This window comes from Haemaphysalis longicornis, unplaced genomic scaffold, assembly GCF_048455015.1.
Source record: "Haemaphysalis longicornis isolate Haplotype H1 unplaced genomic scaffold, Haemaphysalis longicornis Haplotype H1 scaffold_7, whole genome shotgun sequence".
NCBI lineage: Eukaryota > Metazoa > Arthropoda > Arachnida > Ixodida > Ixodidae > Haemaphysalis > Haemaphysalis longicornis.
In genome coordinates this window covers 762314-789595 of record NW_027526422.1, presented here as the reverse complement: position 1 = coordinate 789595, position 27282 = coordinate 762314, and the positions used below count along the sequence as shown (strand labels likewise).

General features: G+C 48.4%; 1 protein-coding gene across 1 annotated transcript in view; it reads right to left on the bottom strand.

Annotated features, from left to right (window-relative positions):
- LOC144147427 (high affinity cationic amino acid transporter 1-like) overlaps window positions 1-27282 on the bottom strand; it is a 942196-nt gene that overhangs the window by 696780 nt on the left and 218134 nt on the right. The window lies entirely within an intron of this gene.

Below are 27282 nucleotides of genomic sequence, written 5' to 3'. Positions count from 1 at the left end.
GCTCAAGACCCCGAAGAATGGTTGGAGAATCTGGAGCGCGTCTGCATCTTCAACACGTGGGACGACGAAGAAACTTTCCGGCATGTCTTCTTTTACTTAGAAGATGCTGCTCGAACTTGGTTCGAGAACCATGAGAGCTCTTTGACCGACTGGACTCAATTCAAAAGGGAGTTCCTTAAGACTTTCACTACCGTGGTGAGAAAAGAGCGAGCTGCGCTTTTGCTTGAAACTCGAACGCAGCACCCCAATGAAGGAGTCGTGATTTTCGTTGAGGACATGAAGCGACTTTTTCGCCGTGCGGACCCCGAAATTACCAAAGAAAAGAAACTCAGGTTTCTAATGCAAGGAGTGAAGCAAGAGCTTTTTGCTTGTCTAGTCCGTAACCCGCCGAAGGCGGTGGCGGAATTCGCGCCTGAGGCGGCCGCGATGGTGAAGACGCTAGAAATTCGAACGAGGCAGTACGACCGCCCTGTCAACGCACTGTTTTCGGAGACCATCGGTGCCGCAACTGTAAGCTCCGATACATTGCGCGAGACCATCCGAGCAGTGGTCAAGGAGGAGCTTCAGAAGCTTTTTCCAACGACGCCGCAACCTCAAGTGGCTTCCCTGACTGGCGTCATCCGAGAAGAGGTTCAACAGGCGCTGGGGACATCTACGCCTTCAGAAGCACCCCGTCAGCCCCAAGCGATGACCTACTCCGCAGTTCTTCGTCAACCCCGCCCTGCTCCAACCCGTCGCCAAGAGGCCGAGCCATACCGTCGTCTAATGCCGCCCGCCCACCGCCCTGTAGACCAATACCAGAAGCCAAGAAAGACAGACGTGTGGCGAACGCCCGATAATCGCCCGCTGCGGATAGGCCGACCACATCTACCGTCGCTGTTCGTCGACGCCCCACGCCCCCGATACGGCCAGCGCCCTGCTGAGATCGAAGAATACCTCTCCAACACCAACCGAGGACCAGCCCGCTTCAACCGTTCACCGTCGCCGTATCCGAATCAGTCACCGAAGCGCCGCATCACTGCTGACTTCTCGCGTGCAAAGTCCCCCAGCCCACGCGGGGGAAACTAAAAGCAGCAACTTCGGGAGGTAAATTTGCACAACGGCGGAAAAATGAAAACCCTCCAACGACCATGATTCATGACATGCCCCGACCCCGAAGACCCTATGTAACCCTGACGTGACTCCCGACCACGACGACAGCAAAACGGCGCGACGTGTACCCGACATGACCGAACCTGCCGATGAAAATACAACGAAGACCACAACGCACAGTGCCCGACCGTCAACACGAGATACGACGCCACGACGCACCCGGTACTCGAAGAAGGCAGCGTCCGACGTTCAGCTGTCCATCGACGGCTTTGAAGTAGTCGCCCTCGGAGACACGGGAGCCGACTACTCAGTCATGAGCGGACCTTTTGCGTCTAAGCTGGAGAAAGTTATGACCAGATGGGGCGGTCCGCACATTCGCACAGCAGGAGGCCACCTCGTGACGCCAAGTGGAACGTGCACATCGCGCGTCACCATAGACGGCACAACGTACCCTGCGGCGTTCGTCATTTTGCCTAACTGCTCCAGCGACGTAATTCTTGGAATGGACTTTTTGACGGACAACGGACCAATAATTGATCTACAGATCAGGTCCATAACTTTTTCCTCCGATCACTCTATGACGCCGGAACTGAACCCCGAACACCGTGCTGCTTTAAGGATCGCCGATGATCATGTCACACTGCCACCCCGCGCAAGCTTGATGATCACCGTCTACTGCGAAGATGCTGTTCCTGACGTCGACGCTGTCGTAGAGAGTGACCAAAGGTTGCTCCTCGACCGCGGTGTCTCCGTTTCAGGAGGCATTGCGCGCTTTAAGCAACGCCAATCCCAAGTTTTGGTCACTCATTTCAGCGAGGAATACTAGCATTTAAACAGGGGCGCTGCAATTGCGTTCCTCGAAGAAACGCAAGAAGCAAGTGACGTGATCGCGGTTGCCGACTTTGAACGCGCACCCGAAGATACCTTCAAGCTTCCGAATCCCTTCGATGTGAATCAGGCGTTACCGCAAGAAGAGCGGAAGAAATTATTGGATTTGCTGCATCGCTACAGAGAGTGATTTTCATCGAACTCAAAACTATGTCAGACACATCTAGCGAAGCACCAAATAATAACCGAAGATAGAGCCCGACCTACCCGACAGCCACCGTACCGCGTCTCTTCACACGAGCGGGAAGCCATCCGGGCTCAAGTCGACGACATGCTCAGCGACGGACATTATACATTTAACAACGTGAGGGTTCGAGCTATGGACATTATACAGACATCTTTCACTATGGACATTATACAGCCATGGAAAAGCCCCTGGGCTGCGCCGGTCGCACTCGTGAAGGAAAAAGACGGCACATTAAGGTTTTGATACGATAGGTTTTGATAAATATGATACGATGCCTCAAAAAATGCTAGTTGCAAGTGCGCGCTTGTCCCGTCGTCCTTGTTTACTTGCGTTGTCTAAGTCGCGCTCTATTTTTTGAATCATAATACTGTTAGCAGGAGATGGAGAAGAAAAAAGGGCCCATCTCCCCGCGAGGGGTACTCGAGTAAATGCGTCGCATAGGGGGTGGGTGTATTGCGTTAACGTTTACTGTTTGTGGAGTTGGTGGTACTGAATGCGTTGTATAAGCAGCTTCTTGACGTAGTTCGATTGAGTCAAGGATATAAGGCGCGTTCGTAGCCTTTCATTCTGTGTCGGTTTTGTGGCGCAGTGGGAAGAGCACCATGTACCTCGCGTTCCGCCCACAGGTAGTGAATGCGTTGTATCAGCAGCTTCTTGATGTAGTTAGAATGAGTCAAGGATATAAGGCGCGTTCGTAGCCTTCCATTCTGTGTCGGCTTTGTGGCGCAGTGGGTAGAGCCCATGTACCTTGCGTTCCGCCCGCAGGGTCGTGGAATCGAAACCAGGCGCCGGTAAGTATTATTTTTTATATAGTGTAGGGGGAGGGGTGCGGACCTGTTGTTGAGAGCGAGGAGGGTAGCGTGATGCGGGAGAGGAGGAGTGGGGGAGAGGGCGCACCTGGAACGGCTGTTGCGGACGCCGAGGCACGCCAACGCCGACAACGCCGGGTCACATCGTGAGTTAAAGAAATGCTCTGCATTTAAAATCGGGACCTCTGTCCAGGGAAGAGGAACAGGAACTAATGAAAACAATCCGCTGCTCATCTGAAATACTGGAGGGACAACAAAAAATTTTAGCCAAAATCGAGGCGCTAAAAACGGGACACTATCAGATCAACCAAACAATTAGTAGCATAAAGACAAAACTTGAGGAACTGAAAGAACGACAACCAGCAACCACTGATGTAACCGCGGAGCTTCACGCTCAAAACATCCATCTTGTAGACGCTGTGCGAAATTTTATGATAAAAGAGGATGACATAGAAAACCGCTCTCGTAGAAATAACCTCTTGTTCTTTGGGATACCTGATAGCGAAAAAGAAATTTGGAATGACTCCGAAGCAAAATTTATTCAGTTATGCGCTGAAAAACCCAGCGTCACTGTAAATCCTTCATCAATAGAAAGAGCACAGAGAATAGGTAAATACACTGCCGAGAAACAACGCCCATTAATAGTAAAATTCGGCCCTCTTAAAGACAAACAAAAGGTCCTGTCTAATGCGCTGAAACTTAAGGGCAGTAATATCTCAATTAGCGAAGACTAGTTGAAGATTGTTCGCCAAGAACGAGCAAAACTTTTAGCATATGCTCGAGAAAGCAACAGAAAATACATGCTTATAAATAAAATAAGCTTACGGTTGATGGAAAAACCTATGCGTCTGATGCTACCACTGATGTCGTTAGCGAAGTCAACCGATATCAGTTAACCAGTAGCGAAACCCAATCCAGTAACCGTTCTTATCATCCATTGACCGTCATAAATGTAAACTGCAGAAGCCTCAAAAACAAAATCGTCGAGTTTGATACATTGGTCAGCATTGTTCAACCAGACATAATACTTGGAACTGAGTCTTGGTTGGATGCCGAGGTTTCAGACACTGAAGTTTTTCTAAGTTGTTATATCTCTTATCGGAAACACCGCAGCACGCGTGGTGGCGGCGTATTTCTTTTAGTTCGCGATACACTTCAGAGCATGCCTCTTCATTGCGGTGGCAATGCATCGGAATCTGTTTGGTGCAGGATCAAATAGTTTTGAGCCATTGCTGGGGTTGTTACGATCCCTGACTGCTGTATCAGGAGAGACGACTTTGCTGGGCGGTGATTTTAACTTACCCGAAGTCACAGGACGAGATCACCGTCCGGCTGAAAATAACCGTTCCGGGATCAATGATGTTCTTTGTGAAACAGCTAGAACATTCGACCTTTTTCAATTTGTAGATTTCCTACACAGTATGGCCATTCAGGCGGTAGTATACTTGATTTATTATTCAACGACCACACGGAGCTACTTAAGTCGGTTAGAGCAACACCTGGGATTAGCGACCACGACGTGGTGGTAGGTGCGGCAATATATTAGAGCATAGTAATAAGCAAAGCACGACAAAGAAAGGTGTTCAGGTGACTATGACGCCATTAAGAACGAGTTAAGCTCGTTTGTGCCACATTTTGTAGACCGCAGCCACGATTTAAACATGGAACAGTTATACGCCTCGAGCACGGCCTGTAGGGGCGCCACTGAAATCCCCCTAGCAGCCCGTTTCGAAAGCAGCCGCGGGAGTCCGCGCCCCGCTCCCCAGTGCCGCCGCTGCTTTTGCGGCACGTTCACCACAGAGATTTACCGTTTGCGGGTGTTTGAACTCCATGTTTATGTGGAGCAGTCACTCTGTTCGCAAATGGGGTGTGTTTACGAGAGTGCAAATGTTTCTGACGCGATCTTAGTGCGGTATATTCGGTCTGTATAAGCGCCAGGTGTGTGCCACAGGACAGCGTCGCGGAACCGGCGTATGATGGAGCCGATTGTAGTTACACTGACCTGAATTTACTATCCGTGTCTCCGTAACCATCGGTTCCTCAGATGTTCATGCTACGGAGGCACACTACGATTTAAATCGGTTTTGTACGCTTACATAATCAGCGCCCGGCACTCATACCTGACAGCACGCCAGTTACGTTTGCCAATATTATACCTGAGATATTGCTCACCACCATTTACAAGCCAGTCTGTGTTAATTTCGGGAATATTCAACAAAAGTACGATGGACAATGCATAATTATACTCGGGGATCAGCACACGACAGAGTCGTCTTGTCGTGAGGTGAGCGCCCGCAAACATTCATCTGCTACATATATCCTCTGCGAGCAGCGCGGAGGCGGGCTTAGAATATAATCCGCGTCCGCGACAAAATGCTTCTTCGAAATATTGTCATATAGCACATGGAGCCTGCAGAATAAAGCAGAAACTGAAATCAGAGGGCCTTATCCCATACCACACTCTTCCAGCGACACCTTTCATCGCTTAATTATTGAACAGCCTACCCTGTATACTTCCAAAAATGCGTCTGCCGTACGATCAGCTCTTCGTTGAAGTAGAAAAACAAAAGGAAAGTGAACGCGAGATTTGTGTGTGGGATTACTAAATCGTTCATTACTTGTTTCCGCTTCGCATTTGTACACACCGTCCCTCCCCCCCCCCCCCCCCCCCCGATGTCTCGCGAAAAAGCAGTGCATTTCGCGGATAGTTGGTCTAGTGAACCCTACCTGGCTTAAGTTTCGACGAACCTCTTTAGCATGTCAGAAGCTGCACTGCTCTTTTTTTTTTTTACATTTCTGTTTCTTAATTCTGCACTTCCACAGCATTTTTCCCCGTGGTTTCAGTAACTTGCCTTGGTTTTTGCTATATGGCGTGTGTGGGCACATATTTAACGACGCACAGGCTTGGAATTTACTTAACATTTACGAAACTTAGCATGGTTTATATTCTTATAACAGACATTAGTTATTGTCCGGGATTGGGTAATCACATCCCCGAAACATTTATCTGCGACGTATATATTCGAAACGAAGCCGCGTTCGTTGTCCACGCTGCAAAATGAAGTCAACCTCTCATTGTGCCAGTATCAGGTCTAAACAAGGCGACAGTACAATTCATTTGTGCCTGATGTTTTGGAGGTGACATGGGTGATATGCTGCTGCCGTCGCCTACGCCCGGAAGCGCGGCGACGAAGCGCGCAGAACTGCGTCCCCGGGTAGCTCTTGCAGGCGATCACGTACTCTACGAAGACGCAGCTGCTTTTCAAGTGACCCAAACGTACTCTTTGCTTATAGACGTCACCATAACAAGTTTTTTTAGGGCGCGGAAAGGCGAAAAGAAGCGAAACAGAACCAAAACACTGCACGAGCCCCTATCAGCCACGCAGCGCAAATCCCGTCAACGCCGCGGAGAAGCGGCGGCAGGCGGCGCAGCGATCGCAAAGCTCGAGGCGTATAGACGTTGTTCAAAGAGAACGTTTTAACGTTAGTAAACCGATTTATGTACTCAAAAATGGTTACAGCAAAGGAACGGAGTTGAAAACCATTAGTTACACGAGAACTATGTACATTGATAAAAAGGAAAGCTCGGTTGTATAAAGACTTCCGCAGAACAAATCAGTTACCAGCCAAACCAGGAGCCCAACTTAAGCAAGAAATGAAACATGCAAAACACAAGTACTTAACGTCTCTCGCTAACCGAATCAAAACAAACCCAAAAGAAGTATAGCACTACATAAAAAGCAATAAAACAAACTGTTAGCATTCCACGCTTTTACCACAACAGTGTAATAATAAAAGACGATAAGGGTAGAGCTGAATGCTTTAATTCGTACTTACATTTGGTCTTTTCGGAACAAAACGCAGTCATGATTTCCACTCCCTCTCTGCAACTTGTAAATATGAATGATATTCAGAGAACTGAGGCAGGGGTAAAATCATTGCTCGCTAATTTGAATGCAGTCTGCGCATGGCCCTGACGGCATATCAAATCAAGTTCTTCAACGCTGCGCAGCCCATATCGCTCCTTTTCTGGCCTTACGGTTCACACTGTCTTTAAACTGAGGGACGTTGCTCAGAGGCTGGAAGATAGCGAACGTCACACCCCTACATAAAACCGGTGACAAAGACAGACCTTGCAACTACAGACCAGTTTCACTAACCTGCGTTTGCTGTAAAACTTCAGAACATATTATATATTCATGTCTAATCAAGCACCTTCAAGACAATGAATTTTTCACGCCGTGGCAACACGGGTTTCGGTCAGGTTTATCTTGCGTAACGCAACTTATTGAGTTTATTCCCGATATGTCTTCAGCCTTCGGGGAAGATGTGCAGGTAGATGCTATTCTTAGATTTACAAAAAGCTTTCGATGTTGTTCCGCACAATCTTGTACTTTACAAGATGTCGTTTTTAGGCCTTCCCAAATATCTCCTAAGCTGAGTGCAAGACTACTTGAGCGATCGCCAGCAGCAGGTGCTTGTTAATGGTGTTGCATCATCTCCTGTAGGTTTTTTTATCTGGAGTCCCACAGGGCTCCGTCCTTGAACCACTACTTGTTCTTATTTTCACCAATGATCTTCCCATCGGACTTGAATGCACTGTACGGCTATACGCTGACGATTGCATCATATGTCATCCTGTCAAATGTGCCGAAGACGTCGATGTAATACAAACAGACCTTGACAGAAGTATCACTAGGTGTACACAATGGCAGATGAAGTTAAACATTTCCAAATGCTATCACGTCCAATTTACGAACAAGAAAATCAAATTGCACTGTCCATTATCGTTGCAGAATAGTAGAATACAGACTGTAGACACGGTAAAATGTCTTGGTGCGACCCTCACAGAAACATTAGACTGGACCACCCACATCGACGCAGTAATCAGCAAGGCATATCGTCTTCTTTATTTCTTCCAGGGGAATTTTAAGGATGTCCCCCGAACACTAAAAGAAACGCTTTATTTCACAAATATAAACCCAGTACTTGAATATGCATGCACAGCATGGGACCACTCTACTGCAATATTACAAGAAAAAACTAGAAAGAGTTGAAAAGCAAGCTGCTCGGTTTGTAACCAGTAATTACAATTTTCATGGCAGGAGCTCACAAATTATAAACAGTCTTGGATGGAAGTCGTTGCATCAGAGAAGAAAACTGTTAAGGTTGAAGTTTCTACACAACATTTATAATAACCAAACCGGAATAGATAAGGATTTGTATTTAAAACATCCACACTATGTATCCGCACGCAGAGGCAATGCACGAAAGATAATAGAATACCAATGTCGCATTAATGTGTTCAAACATTCATTTTTTCCTAACACTATTAGTGACTGGAATAACTTCCCAAACAAAGTGTTTCTTACCACGAATTTTGCTGCGGCTATAGAGCATTCTGTATATCTTTTTTCCAGATATTTGCCTCATGTATTGCTGTTCAAATAAGAGTTTCATTGTTATTTGTCTCCCACTGACAAATTTATGTACTGTATACTTCTCGAAATAACCCACCTACAATAATGCCCTACGGGCGATGTAGGAACGTGTAATAAGTAAATAAATCAATAAACATTTTCGATTTTGTGAGAACATGTTTTTGTGAAAATATTGGTCTTTATTTTTTATTTCTGGGTTTTCCAAAATTTGTCAGGCCAATTATCTCAATTTACGCTATTATAAAAATTGCAGGTATTTCTTCCGCCAAATCTGCAGTTTATGGAAGTGCCGGGCGTGAAACGGTCCTGTCTTTGGCGGTATACTCTGTAAAGAATGCTACGCATTACTGAGCATGCTGAAATTGCCCTCTTCAGCCTAGGTAACTAGGCGCTAGAACAAGTAGAAGAGTGTAACTACCTTGGACAAGCCTTCAGTGCTGATCTAAGCTACGAGAAAGAAATCCGGTGCAGAATAGGTATGGGTTGGGGCCCTCCGGGTGTTCATGGGCCTACTAATAAACACTGCTTGATAGATTTATTTATTTATTTATTTATTTATTTATTTATTTATTTATTTATTTATTTATTATCAAGTCAAGGAGCGACTGCACCGGGACAGCACGACAAAGGCCGAAGCTCACGCCGATGTCGCGAAGACCCTCCGCCAGGACGTACGTTCAATGCGCTCCGATTTGACTCGTTTCGGGGTGCGCCTCCCTCTCTCTCTATCGGATAGCCGAGTTTCCGCCGCCGCTCCCAACCTTGTCGACCGCGGCAACAAAACCTGCCACCCCGCTGACGCCCGCCACTTCGCCTCCTGCGTCACCTTTCTCAGCCGATGCCAGCTCGAAGGAGGTTTCTTCGGAATCCCATTTTCACCCGCACGTATACCCACGATTCAACGCACTCCCAAGCACTCCGTACCACGCCCCTTGGCTTTTGGAGTCTCTGAGAGATCTGGGCTGGTGGCTGTCAGCTGTCGCACGCCCCCAAAAGCAGTGTTTGTCACCAAACTGGTTTCCTCTACAACTTCGGATCAAGTTGTAGAAGACGAGGCACGGCTCTTATGCCTCTTTCTACGTGGCCGTGGACGGTGCGTGTTTTGAGCGGCTCAAAGACCCTGCGCTCTCGCCTCGTAATTGTCTCTTCAAGCCTTTCCGTGGAGATTTACATGAGGTAGTCATTCATGCTGAGCAGCCGGGTCTGGATGATGGTGGAAAGTAATAATAGCTTTGATCGCTTTTATCAGAACGTCCGTGAACTTGGCGCCAAGTCAGCGGATTTTCGTTTCTTCTTGCTGGCCATATTATTATTCTGATCAAAACTTGGCTGTACCCAGCCATCAGTTCCAATACCTTGTTCCCGCCGCATTATCAAGTTTTCCGGCATGACCATGACCCTCTGCGCGGTGAACAACGGGGCGGTGGTGTACTTGTTGCCCTACATGATTCCATTAAGTGCAAACGCCGCCTCGACATTGAATTAGAGAATTAGTGTATTTGGTTAGAGGTGCTTTGTGCTCGGTTTAAACGCCTCTTAGTGTGTACTTACTAAATTTCAACTGACACACGTGCCACTGAATCTCAAAACATCCTTACCACAATCGAAACTTCTGTAATATCTCACAGTGATCACCATTTCCCCGTCACTGGGGGCTTTAATGAAACCGGATATTTCATGGGAAACGCAGCAGGTCAGTAAGGCGTCTCCTCAAATATCTGAGAGGTGTGACTTTTTACTTCATTTCTTTTAGTTCTTTGCATCAGTGAAACTTCATTAGGAATTCATGCGGGAACGCCTAGACTTGTGTCTGACAAGCTTAGAAGCTGTTGAGCTCTCACGCAGTAATACTACTCTTGTTAAACCTGAATAGTTTCGTCCTCCATTGCACATTTCATTACATAACGTATCTCTCCTTCATCACAGTCTCTCTGTTTGCACGCCAGGACGCAGTAGTTACGACTTTGCCAATCGGGACTACATTGGTTTATTTTCACTTTTCAATAACGTTGACTACTCACCACTAGATAACCTCTACGTCGTTGACGAGCAGACCAATTTTTTACTGAAGTTCTTCACAACGGCTTGAGTAGCTTTGTTTCTAAAACATCGGAAAGGCAATTTTCCGCGTTGTTTTTCCGCTGAACTGTGGCAAGCTTTGGGGAGGAAATATCGAGGAAATATCACAAGGAAGCTATGAAAACAGGGCAAGAAAGGTGGAAGAATGAGTTTCAACTCAGATCTATTTGTAAACATCTGATTAAACGCTATAGGTCCAGTTACATCGCCGCGGTTGAGGCTGATGCAACACGCAATGCCAAAGCTTTCCGGGGCCATGGCCGTTCACAAACCTCTAAAAAGTCACCTGGAAACATTAACCTCCTCGATGAAGGGGTGCTGTGGGCGGCCGCCACCGACGGCAGCAAGTCACCACGGCTGTGTGGAATTTCCTACAAATCGCAGGAAATTCATCTCGACCACCTTACCTGACCACCAAAGGGGACACCTAAAGTGGTTCTGACCTTTCCCACCAATGTTCGAGGCCATACCATCGCCCGGAAGAACTTCCTGTGTCGTTTTGTGCAGGACCACGTTGTGCCCTCAAAGTAGGCCTAAAGCCTAGCTACGAACACGGCCACCCGGCCGCTTCGACAGAACTCGTGGACGCCACTCCCGATGGACTTGATGCCAAAATACACTCAAGACGAAGACGGATGGTACAATCCCGTGTCCCGAAGCAAGGTGATGAGCCATGAAAAAATTACGCCCACCTCCCCTCGCGGGAACCCTAGTGTGATGTGACGCTGAGTGGGGTTCAAGCGCAAGCGGAGAGCAACCGTCGACCGAAAGGCCGCCGGAGAGCGGCACACCGGTTATATGCGCAGCGCTCCCGAAGGAGAGGAGACCGCGGAGAGAGTGCCGCGGCTATGATGCAACACAATCCAACACAATCCACTTTAATCGAATCCTATCCAAATCCAATCCAATCCTAGCCAAGCCAAGCCAATCGAATCCAATCCAATGCCCCTCGCGAGAGAGTGTTCGCTATCGGAGAGGAGAGGGGGAGAGTGGCTTCGGACAACAACGGACGCACGCGGACAACAACGGACGCACGCAGGAAGGACAGGGCCACCGACAAGAGATGCTCTGAGCGTCGCATCTAATAACCCAAATCATAATGCGACCTACCGGAGACCTTAACCTCGCCGCATTCAACTCCTTTTGGCTTCACAAGGAGCTAACCCTTGTAGCCGAACTCACCCCCAACGAGTTTGCTAACGCAGCAGTGAGAATCGATCCTGTCAAGAACCTTGCCTTGATATCATGTAACGACCACACCGCAACCCAGAAATTAAAAGCATGCCAAAAGATTGCAACGGAGACGGACCTCTACGACGTCAAGATACACGCGGCGACCACGAGGGCAACGTGTCGCGGCGTCATCCATAACGTTGAGCCACGAACCGACTCAGCCACCCTGATGAAGTACTTGAAGGCAAAAGGCTGAGAAATTCTCGCCACCAGGATGATGGGATCGATTAGTACTGCCATTATTACCTTTAAAGGCACTTGCATCCCAAGAGAAGTGAACTACTACGGAGGCGAGGCATACATATACATACATATATATATATATATAGTCGTGAAGTGGAGTCCTTAGTTGCTGCAGGAATACGCACAAAGTAGAAGTACGCTCTTCGGAGACTTTATTTCCAACGTTTCGACCTGAGACAGGTCTTCCTCAGGAATCTATATATATATATATATATATATATATATATATAGCAAATAAGGGTTGGCAGTCAAGAAAACCTCGGAAAGCAAAGGGGAGGTTGTGGTGGGTCATAGAAAGAGATGAAGAATTTTTTGAGTCGAAAAGAAAGTGGTGAAAAAATGCCCGCCGGGTGGGATACGAACCCACGACCTCCAGAATACCGGTCTGGTGCGATAACCACTACGCTACCAGCGGGGCTGTTTCCCCAGCACTTTCTCGGGTATTTATGTTAAGGTGTTTTTGTTTCCTGCACTTGGGGGTGGTAGCCAGCGCCACTCGGACTACTCGGGGTGAAGGGGACCTTCTTTTTAACCCCCGGGTCGTGACTCGAGTGTCTACGACATGTCGAGAGTGGTCGACCAGCGTTGAACCCTCTTAAGCTCCCTTTGGCACCAAGACTGCCAGAACAGAGGCCCTCGCTAAGCATGTAGCGAATCAGAAAATGGGAAATGAGGGGCTCCGTGAAATAAGACAGAAAATAAGGGTTGGCAGTCAAGAAAACCTCGGAAAGCAAAGGGGAGGTTGTGGTGGGTCATAGAAAGAGATGAAGAATTTTTTGAGTCGAAAAGAAAGTGGTGAAAAAATGCCCGCCGGGTGGGATATATATATATATATATATATATATATATATATATATATATATATATATATACATATACAGAAAGATATGCCGGCAGTCTACAACGCCAAAGAAGGCATAGGGGAGTGGTTACGGCGTGGGTTCGGTCCCCACTCTGGGCGCGTGTTTTTCTTTCTTTCTTTCTCACGTAATAATAATAATAATAATAATAAAAACAATGTAACGTCACTAACGGTAAAAAACAGTGTAACCACTCCCCTATGCCTTCTTTGGCGTTGTAGACTGCCGGCATTTCTTTCTGTATTTTCCTAACGAGCGCCTCATTTCCAAACCTATATATATATATATATATACATACAGAAAGATAGGTCAGCAGTCTACAACGCCAAAGGAGGCATAGGGGTGTGGTTACGCTCTTTTCTTGATCACTACGGGTAATTAAGTAAACATTTTTTTTTAATTATACAGAAGAAAGAAAGAAAGAAAAACACGCGCCCAGAGTGGGGACCGAACCCACGCCTTTCGATTACATGTCGAATGCCTTACCAATTCGGCTATCTGGGCGACTGTGCTCTCCTTCACTTTCTCGGCTATTTATATTTACTAGAAGTGTATCTGACGCTTGAGGGTGGTAGCCAGCGCCACTCTGACTACACGGGGAGAAGGGGACCTTCTTTTTAACCCCCGGGGCGTGACTCGAACGTCTACAGCCTGTCATGAACGGGTTACTGGCGGGAAGCCCTCTTATGCTACCTAGGCATCAAGGCTGCCAGAACCGAGACCCTCGCTAGGCTTTCGCAGAATAATATAGTAAGGAAATGATGGGCTCGTTGAGGAAATACAGAAAGATAGGTCAGCAGTCTACAACGCCAAAGGAGGCATAGGCGTGTGGTTACGCTCTTTTCTTTATCACTACGGGTAATTAAGTAAACATTTTTTTTAATTATACAGAAGAAAGAAAGAAAGAAAAACACGCGCCCAGAGTGGGGACCGAACCAGTGTTGTACGTAACGGCGTTCCAAGGAACGGCGTTCCTGGAACTAGTTCCTTTTTGGAGGAACGAAGGAACGCCACCGTTCCATTAAGAATCGGTGGAACTGTAACGGTAACTCGTTAGATTTTTGGAGGAACGACAGGAACGGCGTTCCTGCCGTTACATCGCCAGGATTTGGCTGTTTTTGATGCCAAAGCTCGAGTAGAAAAATCACAAGTCGTCGTGTTTCTCTTCCTATAAGCTGCCCAATTTGTCCGCCCTTCAGCGGATTGTGCTTCCTTGAAAGTTAAAGGCAGAAAAATAACCACGCAGTGGTTCGCAGCTTAGGCTTGCTTTCATGCCGGTTGAGCTTACGCGGCGTTCGATGGGTGAACAGCGCTGCCGCAAGAATGCTTTTCACCTTTCATCGTTTGTCTGGGGTGGCCAAAATGCCCGTCTGGCCGATAGAATTGTTGGCGCCGCAGGTTCCTTGTGAAACCACCCCTTCTGTATATTGTCAGGGGTAATTACAGCATTAGTGCTCGCGAGGCGCGGGTGCGTTGTTGTCGGAGCAGTTGCGCTCGCTGTGAGGTCATTCAAAGGGTCGGCGGCTCTCAAAAGAGCTGGGCGCACCGCAGTGTCTCGGGATGTTGTACTGCTCGAAGTTACAGAGTACGCCCGCAGTTTGTCACGGCGCGGTCTGTCGCCGATCTGGCGGGAATGGGCCGACGGGAGTGCAAGGTGCTTTTGTATTGCATGCGTCGTGTTGACAAAGGCCAGTAATTCTGTCACTGTTGGGCATATTTTCGTCGCGCGCCGTATGGACAATACCTGAGAGAGGCCGCCCGAAGGTCAACTTCCAGCGCTCAGAGTTGCTGTAGTTGGTCGGTTTCAAGTTAAACCTGTGTTATACTTGTGCCTTGATGAATACCTGGAAGTTTGAGTGAGAGTGTTAGTGTGGATCACGGGATTGTTTGTGTACAAATATTTGGGTTTTGTTGACCTGGCCAATCAGCGGCCCAGTGTGTGTTAGTTAGAACTTAGTAGGTCCTCGAGGCTTGGTTTTAGTGTAATAAAACCGAAGTTCTTGGTGTTCTTGGACAGTCACAGCGAGAACTATAAAGTCCATTTACAGAAGCTTGAGTCCGGTCGGTTGACAGAATCAGAGCGAACGCGGAGCCCCTCGTGAGTTAGCTAGGTTTAGCCAGAGAAGATTCTGGTTTAGCTGAGATAATTTAAGCATTTCTCTTTTTTTTATGTGAACTTCGTTTATCGGGGGTGCAGGAATCGCGCGGCGCCGAGACTGACCATAAGAGAGAGAGATATCTGGTTTTTTTTCGTTTTGTTTGAGCAAGTAGCAAGTTGGGTCTTCGTGGGTCTACCGTACATTTGAAAATCATCGAACGCCATGTTGCCTGCTCCGGTACCAACCTGGATTCTGTCGCCTGCTGCAATGTGTTTTCTTACTCGCAAATTTGTGCTGTACGATCCGCAACGCTTCACTTTTGTAACCCCTTTAACCAAATCCTGCAAAGGGTCCTGTAAAGTATTTTAAATAAACTGTATATTGAATCTAATGCGAGAAATTTAATTACCTTCCTGCACGTGAGTAACTTTGTATTTGCACAACTGACGCGCAGGAGCCTTACTGCGTCTATTATATGTGTTGCACCTATAATAGACGAGCACCAAAAACGCAGTTAGACATGTCTGGGGTTTGTGCGGTGCTTCCTGGTAAAAAAAATTGTCAGGGAGCGTTCCTTTGGATTCTTTTTATTTCTAGATAATCTGCTGCCGGCGGTGTTCATATTCGTATAATATACGTAGTTCGATTATAGTTCTAAAATTCTAACTCTATTTTACCTATCAGACCCTATATTTTAATTTTAAAAATCGAATGTAACGTTAAAGTAACGAAACGTTCCAATTTTTGAACTGGAACTGGAACGCGTTCCTTTCGAAATAAAGGAACTTGTAACGGTAACTCGTTTCAAAATTGGGAAGAAACGAGGAACGAGGTTTCGTTCCTATTTTAGAGGAACGTGTACAACACTGGACCGAACCCACGCCTTTCGATCACATGTCGAATGCCTTGTCGATATATATATATATATATATATATATATATATATATATATATATATATATATATATATATATATATATATATATATATCTATATATATATATATATATATATATATATATATATATATATATATATATATATATATATATATATTGTAAGGGGGATTATAGCTGGGGACCGGCAAGACGCTTGGAAAGAGGCAGAGACCAGAGACGGGTAAGGCAGCGCAGACCGATGTCTCGGTGCGTTCTCTTAGAGCGAGCCACGCGATGCTGACCGTGCCTCTTCTTCTCTCGCGCAGCACCTTGCGCCTGCCATCATCATGCGGCCCATAGTAGTCCTTCCTCCGGTACATACCCCGTCGGTTGTACAGGGGAGATTGGCGCACACTAACCGCAAGGGATGTCGTCGTGTCGGAGACTACTATCTCCAGTACAATCACCCCCCGCCGAAAAGAGGAGCCATCCTGGCGACTTAAGGGGACGAAACTACGAGGGGATCGTAGTAGGGCTTCAAACGTTCAACGTGCACTATTTCACGACCTCGACGACGAAGGTCTGAGGTGGGAGTCACGGGCTCGACGAGGTAGTTCACGGGCGATGTTTGTTCGAGAATCCTATATGGTCCGTGGTATTTAGCAAGGAATTTCCCCGAAAGACCAGGATTGGGGCATTGCACACGAAGCCATGCAAGGGATCCAGGTTCAAACGTTGGTGCAGCGGCGGAGCTGTCATGTCGAGACTTCTGGCGTCCTTGGTCGTCTGATGTGAACTTGCGAGCGAGCTGTCGACATTCCTCCGCGTACCTCGCCATCTCGGAAACAGGGGCACATTCAGAGGCGTCGGGGCGGTAGGGCAAAATAGTGTCGATCAGGCAAGACGGCTCACGTCCATATAGAAGAAAAAACGGTGAAAAGCTTGTGGTCGCTTGCGTGGCGGTGTTATATGCGTACGTGACGAAAGGTAGCACCATGTCCCAATTTGAATGGTCGGACGATATGTACATGGAGAGCATATCTCCAAGGGTGCGGTTGAACCTTTCAGTAAGGCCATTTGTCTGGGGGTGGTATGAAGTCGGGGTTCTGTGGACAATCTGACATTGCTTTAGCAGCGCCTCCACGACGTAAGAGAGAAATACGCGGCCTCGGTCGCTAAGCAGCTCTCGGGGCGCACCGTGGCGTAAGACGAAACGCCGGAGTAGAAAAATGGCGACGTCGCGTGCCGTTGCGGTGGCCAGGGCGGCTGTCTCGGCGTATCGAGTCAGGTGATCCACCGCGACGATAATCCAACGCTTGCCTGATGGAGTGCTTGGAAGGGGTCCGTAGATGTCAATCCCAATCCGATCGAAAGGCCGTTCCGGGCATGGTAGCGGCTGCAGCTCTCCAGTGGGGTGTCGTGAAGGGGTCTTACGACGCTGGCAGTCAGTGCAGGAGCGAATGTACTTCGCGACGAACGTGTACATGCCTCGCCAGTAGTAGCGTAGGCGTAGGCGCTGATATGTCTTTAGTGTGCCAGCATGCCCACACTGGGCGTCAGCATGAAACAATGCGCATATCTGGGAGCGCAAGTGACGCGGTATTACTAGCAACCATTTGCGGCCTTCTGCGGAATAGTTACGCCGGTATAGGAGCTCCTCTCGAATGGCAAAATGCGCTGCTTGGCGCCGCAGTGTGCGAGATGCGGAAGGCGTTGTAGGGTTTGCAAGGAAGTCTAGTACCGAAGCTATCCAAGGGTCCTTCCGCTGCTCGGTTGCCATGTCGTCAATTTGTAGCGACGACACGTCGATGTTCGACACCAGCGCTGACGTAGTGGCTTCCGATGGCAATGGCGAACGAGAAAGGGCGTCTGCGTCGGTGTGTCTTCTTCCTGAGCGGTAAACAACACGAACGTCGTACTCCTGGAGCCGAAGTGACCAGCGGGCCAGACGTCCGGACGGGTCCTTCAGCGATGCCAACCAGCATAAAGCATGGTGGTCCGTGACTACTTCGAAAGGGCGGCCATAGAGGTAGGGTCGAAATTTACTAATTGCCCAAACGATTGCAAGGCACTCTTTTTCTGTGACGGAGTAGTTGTACTCGGCTTTTGTCAGAGCGCGACTTGCGTACGCCACGACATACTCGTCAAAACCAGCCTTGCGTTGAGCCAGGACAGCGCCGAAACCGGTACCACTGGCGTCCGTGTGAAGTTCAGTGGGCGCGGTAGGATCAAAATGGCGCAATATCGGCGGTGATGTCAGAAGCCTTCGTAAGGTCTCGAACGCTCTCTCGGAAGCCGTTGACCAGTTTAAAACTTCTTTGGCGTCACCGATAAGCTGTGTCAATGGTGCGATGATAGACGCGAAGTTCCGGACAAATCGCCGAAAGTAGGAGCAAAGCCCAATAAAGCTTCGAAGCTCCTTCATTGTGGTCGGTTTAGGGAACTCGCGAACCGCACGCAGCTTGGCTGGATCTGGTAGGATGCCGTCTTTAGATACCACATGACCTAATATAGTAAGTCTGCGGGCAGCAAAACGGCATTTCTTAAGGTTCATTTGCAGGCCAGCCAAAGTAAGGCACGTAAGGACTTGGTCAAGTCGCTGGAGGTGGGTCGTAAAGTCCGGTGAAAACACGACAATGTCGTCCAAGTAGCATAAACAGATACGCCACTTCAGCCCACGCAGAACATTGTCCGTCATTCGTTCGAATGTCGCTGGCGCATTACACAGTCCAAAGGGCATGACGTTGAATTCGTAGAGCCCATCCGGTGTCACAAACGCTGTTTTCGGTCGGTCAGCCTCAGCCATGGGTACTTGCCAGTAACCCGAGCGCAGATCTAATGAAGAAAAGAACTCGGCACCTTGCAAGCAGTCCAGCGCGTCATCTATTCGAGGTAGCGGGTACACGTCCTTCCGTGTAATCTTGTTTAGACGTCTATAGTGCACGCAAAATCTAATGGACCCATCCTTCTTGCTGACGAGCACGACTGGAGAAGCCCAGGGACTCGTGGAGGGTCTAATAACGTCCCGGGACAGCATATCGCCTACATGCTCCTCGATAACGCGGCGTTCCTTGGGTGACACGCGGTATGGTCGCTGGCGCAGTGGTGCGTGGTTCCCGGTGTCAACCTGATGACAGACAGTTGACGTGCACCCTAGGGTTGTTTGGTGGGAGTCGAAGGACGTGCGGAATCGTTGTAGAAGAACCAGGAGCTCGTCTGTTTGCTCCGCGGTGAGGCCAGTATCTATGGAAGGCAGAAAAACTGCCGGATCGAAAGTGGTGTCGGGGCTTAGCGCGTCGAGATAGCCTGTGGCTGACTCGTTCGGGATGTCGACAACGAGGTGTGGCGCAACAACTTCGACGTACCCAAGACATTCGCCGCGAAGCACTCGAGACGGACAAGGAGACGGGTTAGAAATTGACATGATGCTCGAACCGCATTCGATGTCCAGGACAGCGAACGGCAAGAGTAGGTTTGTGCGCGACGAAAACAGACTGGATGGCGTGAAGAGAACGGTGGTGTCCGGAACATCAGGTGACGATACAGGTACAAGAACGAAAGAGGATGGGGGAATGGAAGCATCTTCGGCAGCAACCAATTTCACGCTTCTAGTTTCCGCCGCACCATCATTAGGTGAAAACAGTTCAACTTCTGCACGGAAGCAGTCGATGACAGCGCGGTTACGTGACAAAAAATCCCAGCCGAGGATGACGTCGTGAGAGCATGAGCGTAGGACGACCAGTTCAACGATGTGGGGAATGGCTTGAATGGTAACGCGAGCAGTGCACATGGCTAGCGGTTGAACGGGCTGTGCGTTGGCAGTACGAAGAGTAAATCCTGAAAGCGGCGTCATCACTTTGCGAATTTTGCGGCAAAAAGTCTCATGAATCACAGATAGGGCTGCTCCAGTGTCAATAAGCACGAGTGCCGGGGTACCATCCACAATCACATCAATGTCATTACAAGGTGAAATATGAGGACTTAGCACGTTCGACAGTTTCGCAGCTCGTGCCTCAGGAACTGCGGCTGCTAGTTTCCCTCGGCTGCAGGGTTCACTCGGGGGCGCATCGGGGAAATGGAACGGCGGCGTGGGGAAGGAGAACGGCGGCCAGAAAAGGGAAACCCGTCGGGCGAATACGAAGCAGGCGTTGAGCCAGAAGGAACGGACGCTGAGTGGGGCGGAGAGCCAAAGGCGGGGGCTCGAGGAACGTCACTCGTCTGAAGCGGTCGGCGTCGGCAGAAACGTGCGACATGTCCGGGAACGTTACACGCGAAACATATGGGGCGATTATCGGGCGTGCGCCATGGGTTGGGGGCTTGAGCTGCCGCACGAGGATATGGGAGCACCCACTGACTTGTGGCGTACTGCAGCGGCTGAAATGTTGCGGGCGGTGGCTGCGCACAAATCGTGGCATACGTGTAAGGCCCTGCCACCGGGGTAGCGAAGGGTGCCGCCATGGTGGAAGGAGTAGGTGCTGCCATAGCCGAAAACAGAGGCGCCGCCACAGGTGCGGCTGCGGGCGCAGCCATGGGCGAGTCGAGGTGAGCAGTAACGGCCGGGACCAGGTGCGCACTCGAGGATGTAGGCTGGTGGTCTAACGGCAGCGCTTCGGCGACTCGGTCTTGAATTACGCGGCGTACTGTCGTAGGTAACGGGCATGAGGGCGTGGATGCCAATGGCTGAAGGTTAAGTTGACGCGCAACCTCCTCGCGCACGAATTGTTCAATGTGTGGAAGAAGAGGCGCAAGATCAGATGAGACTGCAAGTGCTGAAAGTGAGGCCCGATGCGGTTCGTCATTCGGGAAGCACTGGCGGGTAGAAATGCGCTGCTTCCTGCTCGTCGTAGCTAAGACACCATTTGATTATGTCTCCAACCGACTGGGGGTCCTTGCTGAGCAACATCTGGAACGCGCCGTCTTCGATGCCTTTCAAGACGTGCTTGATCTTCTCGGACTCGGGCATAGCGGGACTTACGCGCCTACAGAGGTCGACGACATCCTCAATATAGCTCGTGTAAGTTTCGTCGGCAAGCTGCACGCGCCCACGTAAGCTCTGTTCAGCCTTAAGCTTGCGGACGGCGGGGCGACCGAACACTTCTAAGAATCTCGTTTTGAAGGCAGACCAGGTTGTCATGTCGGCATCGTTGTTGAGGAACCACCGTTCGGCTATTTGAGTAAGGCTATAGCCGACGTTAGCACGCTTCGTCGGGTCATCCCAGCGGTTGTAGGCACTCACTCTTTCGAAAGATGACAGCCAGTCTTCTGCGTCATGATCGTCGGCGCCGGAGAACTTGGCAGGGTCGCGTCGAGGAAGAGATCCGGAGCACATGATGGGTTCATGCTGCGGAGGCGCCATTTCACGATGGATTTCTTGTAATACTGGTCGAATTATGCGCTTGCTCCGTAGTTCCAGGCTGGTAAGGCAAAGGGGAACTGCACCTCCACCACACTGTAAGGGGGATTATAGCTGGGGACCGGCAAGACGCTTGGAAAGAGGCAGAGACCAGAGACGGGTAAGGCAGCGCAGACCGATGTCTCGGTGCGTTCTCTTAGAGCGAGCCACGCGATGCTGACCGTGCCTCTTCTTCTCTCGCGCAGCACCTTGCGCCTGCCATCATCATGCGGCCCATAGTAGTCCTTCCTCCGGTACATACCCCGTCGGTTGTACAGGGGAGATTGGCGCACACTAACCGCAAGGGATGTCGTCGTGTCGGAGACTACTATCTCCAGTACAATATATATATCAAAGTTGCAGTCCTTATTGCCAGTGCTGTTTGACGTTTTAACAGTGTTTTATAGTGCCGAATGAGGTATGATTGCCTTTTTTTTTATTGCAGGAAGAAATATTTTGAAAATTCAAGTCGAGAAAAAATGCGCCGTTTTTTCCGGAAGCGGGAAACGAACCCACAACTTTGATATGTGTCCTTACGGAATCCCTCGTCCCGTACGTCTCTGTTCTACAAAATGCATTACGAGGGTTCTGGCTTCAGCAGTCTGAAATGCCTTTGGCTATCCCCGACTTCCGACCACGTCTTACGTGCGGCCGCTGGGAAAAGACGTTCTACGTCTTCCCGCGGTGGTCGAGGGGCGGCGCTAGTTGACCGGGCTCTGAGCAGTCGTAAATACAAAACCCCGCGGTATAGTCGAGAGGGGAGTCGCCGCGGAACTAGCTCAATGGTAGAGCACCGCACGCGTTATGCGGAAGTTGTGGGTTCGTTTCCCGCTTCCGGAAAAAACGGCGCATTTTTTCTCGACTTGAATTTTCAAAATATTTCTTCCTGCAATAAAAAAAAAGGCAATCATACCTCATTCGGCACTATAAAACACTGTTAAAACGTCAAACAGCACTGGCAATAAGGACTGCAACTTTGATATGTGTCCTTAATCCCTCGTCCCGTACGTCTCTCTCTCTCTCTCTCTCTCTCTCTCTCTCTCTCTCTATATATATATATATATATATATATATATATATATATACAGAAAGAAAGGCCGGCAGTCTACAACGCCAAAGAGGGCATAGGGGAATGGTTAGACTATTTTTTACCGTTAGTGACGTTACATTATTTTTTTTAATATTAATTGCGTGAGAAAGACAGAAAGAAAAACACGGTAAGGCACCGAATTGGTAAGGCATTCGAGATCTAATCGAAAGGCGTGGGTTCGGTCCCCACTCTGGGCGCGTGTTTTTCTTTCTTTCTTTCTCACACAATTAATATTAAAAAAAATTAAAAAAAATAATGTAACGTCACTAACGGTAAAAAATAGTCTAACCATTCCCCTATGCCTTCTTTGGCGTTGTAGACTGCCGGCATTTCTTTCTGTATTTCCTAACGAGTCCCTCATTTCCAAACCCTATATATATATATATATATATATATATATATATATATATATACACCGCGGCCGCTCCCACCGACCAAGAGCGCAATACTGTACGAAGTGCCTAGCTGTAAGGAACCGAGCGCATGTGTGTATACAAAGGTGACGGACCCACTCTGCCCCAAATGTGGCTCAGCAAAAAAAGATGACACAGAACACACCTGCATCACTACGTGTGCAAACTGAGACGGACCACACAGTTCAGACAATAGCAGCTGTGAAGAACGACATGCAGCGGACCTGGCAGTCCCCTACCAAGCCTACAAAAAGCGCATCGCTACTCGAGCAATGATGGACAAGACGTAACAACACAGCGCAACACAAGAAGGGCCACCTACGACCACAAATCAGAACGAAGAGAGAAGAAAGCCAGAGCAGCAGGCACCGAGGAACAGCCGAGTAACCAGCCATCACAACCAGAACTGGCCCCGGAGAAGCTCAGCCCGAATCAGCAGCACCAAGCGAAAGGAGGGTAAGTCAGTCACTCTCAAAGTACCCCACACACATGAACAACACTAGGCTAGCGCAAAAAACATACCGTGATGCCCTCCGTAGCCGAGCAAGCCACCACACAATCCACATATCCCAACAGAACATTTCATCGACCCTTCGGTCGATGAAACGAACGATATCAAAAGGGAACAATATGGAAGCACCGGTGCACACAGCATCCGAAACTGAAACTAACTACTATATGAAAACGGAAACATCTCATTCCGACAACCAGGCTTTCTGTCACTCACCTCTTCCGTAACGAAGGCGTATCTCAGAGGACTCCTGCCACGTAGCATCAATCGAACGAACTCCAGGTCCTAAGGCAATGCATTCAGGAAATGGAGATCAGGATTGAGCATCTAACCAAAACATTAGAGCAAATTTTGAGGAAGAAATCGTAGTTCAAAGCAGAGCCATGCTCGAAAGAGTCGCAGAACAATACCCTCCCATTTCCAGCCTTCTGAAGAGAATTGCCCAACACCTTAACATTGCTGTTGATGATGATGGCGCACGACCGTAAGCTGCGAATTCTGCAATGGAATTTCAGGGGTTTTAGAAGGAAGCACAGTGCTCTTCAACATTGGGGCAGGGTTTGTAGTTGGGCAAGTTGGTACATAACTTTAACAAAACAGCGCGAAGCACGGGACAAAGGGAAGATGAAGACAAAACAAGCGCTGACTATCAACTGTTTATTTGAAAGCAAAGAACGAAATATATAGGCGAAATGTTATCAAAGAGTAGCCGCGCGCATAATCAGTGAATGAATTATGCTATTTGCTAACAGAGGGAAAGTCACAATCAATGGAAGACGCTATCTTGACAAGTATGATTTTTCTTTTTCCAGGAGAGCTACTGAAGGGGTGCTTACACACGAGGTTCCTCTTTTGTGTATCGCAAACGCTTCACAAATTTCGCGCGTGCGCTGACCCTTGTATCTTCGTAAGATACTACATTTGTCGAACTGTGGTGTACATCGGCAGGCCTTGACGTGTTGGGCAAGCATGCTGCCCGTGCCGGTCTTCAGTGTGTTGGCATGCTCCCTTAACCTGTCGTTGATGCACCGCCCGGTTTGTCCCACGTACGACTTGCCACAGTTCGACAAATGTAGTATCTTACGAAGATACAAGGGTCAGCGCACGCGCGAAATTTGTGAAGCGTTTGCGATACACAAAAGAGGAACCTCGTGTGTAAGCACCCCTTCAGTAGCTCTCCTGGAAAAAGAAAAATCATACTTGTCAAGATAGCGTCTTCCATTGATTGTGACTTTCCCTCTGTTAGCAAATAGCATAATTCATTCACTGATTATGCGCGCGGCTACTCTTTGATAACATTTCGCCTATATATTTCGTTCTTTGCTTTCAAATAAACAGTTGATAGTCAGCGCTTGTTTTGTCTTCATCTTCCCTTTGTCCCGTGCTTCGCGCTGTTTTGTTAAAGTCAACATTGGGCCTCAGCGCAGGCAACCAAACCCGACATGCTTTTACTTCAGGAAACGGGCAAGCAGCCCCAGTTAACTGGATAGATTACACACCAAAAATAGGATCACCTCGCTACCCTTGTAATATCGTCCATACATGCAGCAACAGAATTCCACGCGGACCGTAGTCACACAATCGAATTAAAAACTGGAAATGGTGCTCTTATGTCACCAATGTCTATAGTCATCCACGGGACAATTTATCCGAACTCTAGGAGCTTCTGAGACTGACAGAACCTTGACGCCAATACGAGCAAATGCTTGCCGTAGGTTTCAACGCCCCGCACACTGCTTGGAGTTACAAGGGAAGCAGTAAAAAAGGAAGCAAGCTGCTCCGCAGACTTCGGGAAGCCAATTACTATGTCTATAATGACTTCTAGGAACATACGAGATTAGAGAATTCCGTAGAACGCAATACCAATCCCGACTTGACTACAGCCACAGGGTGTAGATCAACTAAGTACAAAGGCAGGATTACATGGGTAGTGATCACGCCATCATACTAATCAACGTTCGGGCTGAACACAAAAAGCTCAAATGAAACACAAACAATATTATAAAAAGCACTATATGTAAAAACACTAAACTCCAATCCCCGCCAGACCTTGGTGCATGGACCAAAGAAGTACGGAATACTGTGAAGAATCACACGAAATATTACAGTGGGAACGAAAATGAGGCCAACGTAGACACGCAACTGTCCCACTGCTTGCAGGCTCGAACAGCCCTGATACAAAGATGGAAAAAATGTGAGACAAATCGAAGGCTCAGAGCACGTATTTCTAAACTCAACAAGTCAATTACTCTAAGAGTAATGATCAATTAATGGAGACTTGCGAAATCCTACAGGACACACTCAATATGAGTAAAACTTGGCGGGTTTTAAGAGCGCTCATCGAACTACACGCCACCAGGCTATGACGCAGCACAAGCTACAACGCCTAATAAATAAATATGAGAACCCTAATGGACTATTAAAGGACATCCAAAATCAATGCATAGGTCCAAAATGCCAACCACACTACTCTGACTACATAGGACCTGACAGTGATGAACTTTACGCCGAATTTACTATGGCGGAATTTCGGGCAGCGCTACGTCAACTCAAGAGAATAAGGCTCCTGGCCCGGATATAATCACTACCGTTCACCTCCGAAACCTTGCAGAGGAAGTCTCAGACACCCTACTAGTCGAAATAAATAAAATATGGAAGGGACAAGCACTTTACGCAGAATGGAATCTAGTGCACCTAATTTTTATCCGCAACTCCGGGAAGCCCATGCGGTTCATCAAAGTTCGACCCATTGCTCTCACGTCTAACGTGGCAAAAGTTATGGAACGCATGGTCCTCAGACGGCTCCAACGCCACCTTGAGAGCAACAACATCGTACCGCACCACATGATCGGATTCCGTAGTAAGTTTTCTACTCAAGACACTCCTCCGAATGCACGAGGATGTCCATAAGGGCCCTAGCTTACCCCAGTTAAAGCAATTCTTGCCATCGACCTCAAAAAAGCATTCGATAATGTCCATCACGACGCTATGCTGGAAGAATTAAAAGGTACACGTTGTCGCCACCCCCTATATCGGTATGTCGCAGATTTTCTGCGTGAAGGACAACTTACCATTGCTGTCGGCGAGTACAGATCGGGCCCTATTTCTTAGCCCGAGAGAGGCATTCCTCAAGGATCTGTCCTGTCGCCAACACTCTTGAACTTAGCGATGCTAAAAATTCATAGAGCGCTCACCGCAGTTCTCGATATTAAATATTCTCTGTACGCCGACGACATCACAGTCTGGACTAATACAGGCAGCGCTTGCCAAATTCCGGACAACCTTTAAAACGCACTACATGAGGTACAGGACTCCGCGACAAGAATGGGACTTGAATGCGCAGCCGAAAAGACAGAACTTCTCCTTGTACATAACCCGCGATGGAAACCGCCTTCTGTGCGGCTCACACAACAAGGAAACTGAATGTACCGCAATTCAGCATCAAAATTCTTGGACTTCATATACAGGCAGACGGAGGTGGACAAAAAGCGGTCAACCACATACTCAAGCAAGGGGAGCAAGCCATCCACACGACGAAGGGTCGCTAACAAAAACCGGGGCTTGTATGAGGCCTTCTCAAACTACGAGACGCACTCATCACCACTAGAATCCGATACCAAATACCCTATGTTAATCTTACTGAAACTCTTGAAAATAGACTTGATACACTCATAAGGAAAGCCACGAAGTTAGCAAGTATTAGGCCATCCCATCAATACTAAAGTGAAAGGCTGGATAATACGGGAACAGTTTACAAGGTTGAAGTCATCGCAGTTCCCAGATACAATCCATTACGCCGACTCGAATTCACACAAGCAGGCCGCCTCATCATGACTGAATCGGGGTATCACCCAAACCGGAGGAACCGATGCGACGAAACTCCAATTCCGCAAAACGCTCTTCTGAACCTGCACGCAGCCACAATCTCACGGCATGTGGACGTGGGAAAAAACTCCACCCGCCAAAACACTAGTCATCCAAGCGCGTTGCCCAATTTTTTCTGTTCTCAAAGGATTAGTTAGGGTGTACAGGATCCCTGGGTACACTCGTATCATGTTGCGGAATGA